Source organism: Panthera onca, chromosome D1, assembly GCF_046562875.1.
Source record: "Panthera onca isolate mPanOnc1 chromosome D1, mPanOnc1 haplotype 2, whole genome shotgun sequence".
Lineage (NCBI taxonomy): Eukaryota > Metazoa > Chordata > Mammalia > Carnivora > Felidae > Panthera > Panthera onca.
Window position 1 is genome coordinate 13714822 of NC_138348.1, and position 3036 is coordinate 13717857.

Consider the following 3036-nt stretch of genomic DNA (forward strand, 5'->3'; position numbering starts at 1 on the left):
TTTGCAGGTTGGACTGTTAGAAAGAGTTGGAAGTTTACTCAGGACAGAAAACATAAATTGCCTTTAATTTTTAAAGCCAGGAGGATATTAAAAGCTTATACATTTTAAAGAATAACTCTATTGCTTATAACAATGATATTCACAAATATAACACTTCAATCAGTGATGATCAACTCTGGCTTCATGTTATATTCAGATGGGGAATATTTGAGAGCATTGATACTGGGATCACAGCTCAGCTCAGGTGAGGTATACACATTGGCATACTTTTTAATAAACTTTCCACATGATTTTAATGTACAGCTAGGGTTAAAGCACTGAGTGAGACAGTTGTTATGATCTGTTTAAACTAAATAAAAGAGGTTTTATCACATGTTTTTACCCTCTGCTAGTTTATACTTTCTCTTAGAGAAGATCCTGATGTATCACCACAAAGTTTCCCTAAGTATAGAACTTGCCATCATCATGCACACAAAAATTTTCCCCATTAGTTTGAAGAAGGAAACACCCCTTCCTCTGACTTTAGCTCTAGTAGTATTCTGTTGGTTTTTTAGAACCTTGAAAAGAGATTATCTTACCAAGAGTCTCCATGATCCCAACTCAAGTTTTCTTGCATTCATAAATAGAAGGAAAAAGAGGTAAGCCTTATTATTAATGATCACACCATTCTGTTATTTACTGCATAAGGTCCAGGGTTTTCTTTCTTGGATACACGTGGAGAAACACTTACTGTGGAAGTAAATTTGGTATAGTTATAATCCAAATTATAAGCTGAAGTGAAGGAGTAGAAGAGAACTCATGTGTTCATATTCTCACTTAAGTGTTCAGTGTTCAAAAAATGCAAGCACAGATTTTGTTGAATGGCATCTAAGACTTTTTCAGTCACACGTCACATAGCATAGCCCACAATGCCATGGGCCTCTGCCAGATGGGTGCATTCCACGTTGTTAAGAGACCCTTCTTCCTCTGTCATTCAGTGCTCTCATTCCAATAGAAAGATTAGTGAGAAAGTGAGAGGAATGAGAGTAATCCAAAAGAAGAGAATAACTAAATGTATAAAATCATTACAGTTCAAATAACAGATTTGCCAAAAAGAACCACAATTATGCTTAGCTTAGGTAGGAATTAAAGGTCTATGAACAATATGGGGACGGGGGACAAACAAACAAAAAAACCCTTCAATCCCTAATGAATCTTTTCTGATAACTTTGGTTAAATGGGATCCTTTAGCTCAAAAGTCAATAAAATCCATTGCAGTGTTGGAAAAGGACAGAAACACAGTAAAGAAGGAATTCCTGTATGACTCAGTTGGTAGAGCATGTGACTCTTGATCTCGGGGTCATGAGTTCCAGCCCCATGTTGGGCATAGAGTTCACTTAATAACATGTGTTATATATATATAACACAGTAAAGAAAAGTATATTCCCCTTGAACAAAACAATTTAAATCTGTTTTGATCATTCTGGTCGCAACAATGCCATCATATTTCAGTGCAAGCTTGAATTGAGTAAATCTATGAGAAGCTCCTTCAAATGAATAAGGGGAGGTGTTCACATTTATGTTTTTCTTTCTCACCCTTAACCTTACACTCATTTACCTAAATCCTTTAAAATATTTCTCTTAATAAAAAGTATAGGAAATCATTACACTTGTATGGAGTGAAAGTACATTTTCTTGTGCGAATGTCTAAGTCTCTAGTCTTGGAGGAGGAAAGGTTAAGAGGGAAGGGTGAGGTACGGACTTTTTGAATTCCAAGAACTGGCTGAAGCTCGGTGTGTAAGTCTATTCTAAATCTTAGCTGTATTATGAAATGGATCTGTAACCAATTTCGAGATGGTTGCAAGGCCTGTCCTCTTAACACATTACCAGTCACCTGCTGTCTTTGTCAGAAAGAGTTGGAGTCTGCCTGCCTATGGTTTTGTCTTAATGTGTCAATTTTTATAATCCCTGCTAGTTCCATTTTATGTTCAAAAGAGGAGATACTAAGATATCAAACAATATTAGGAGTTCTTGATTTTCAGACTTGCCTGTGGAGGGATAGTGATTTCCTAGCCTCCTGGAAGGTCCCCAAGGTAGGAGGATTCGTACTTGGATGACTAACTCTGGATGACTCCTCTCTGAAGCATTCATCAGGAAATCACCTAGGGGACATCATTAGGATTCCCTCTGGAGGTCTTTACAAAAGTCACTTCTCAGTGGATCAGATCCTCATTTATGGGTTAATCATTAAATGAATGCGGTATCTTTCATTAAATGCAAGAACACATGGTACCAATTTTGATACTGAGATTTCTCCTAGGGTAGGTAATAAGGTATTGCATCCTTTGTAACGAAAAGGTCTTTGTCGTGACTCTGCTCATCGTATCCTCAGCTGGAATAGTTGTTTCCCCTTGTGAATGCCACTGGTGGTTTTCCCTATCTCTCTTGTTGTACTTACTACTTTTGTAACCTTTCTATTTCTTTTACAAGATTGTCAGTGCTCTGAGGACAGAATGAATGTCAATTTCAGTTGACATCTCCGGAACAGATCCATACAATATTTTGGGTGCACAGTTGATGTTTAATGGAGAGGTACTGAATGAATACCTAAGCAGTGATGCTAGGAGGAGCGTTGTGACTTAGTGGTGTTCCATGTAAACAGCAGCTTGTCTCATTTTCACTAGGATCAACCTAAGATCATTTCTTCCTGTGAATTAAATGGCAAGTTTCAGGGAGTGAGTTTTTAGACTCTCAGATCTAATTGAAAGGTTAGTTTGAATGAAACTAGTTCAAGTAGACTTGTTGGCATGGACTGCTTATACAACGGTAGGTTTAGTTTATGATTCCTGCTCATACAATATTTCTTCTTTGAATTTTATTTACATTATAATTTGAAATCAGAGTAAATTCCTAGTACTTCTGAGCCAGGTTCATAATAATACCATTACAAATAAGAAAAAAATAATAGCATTTTATCTTTTATATGATTGAGCCAAATTTTCCTCATCTGAAGTCCATCTACCATTAGTGCTTGACATAAAAATGTAGATTATGACA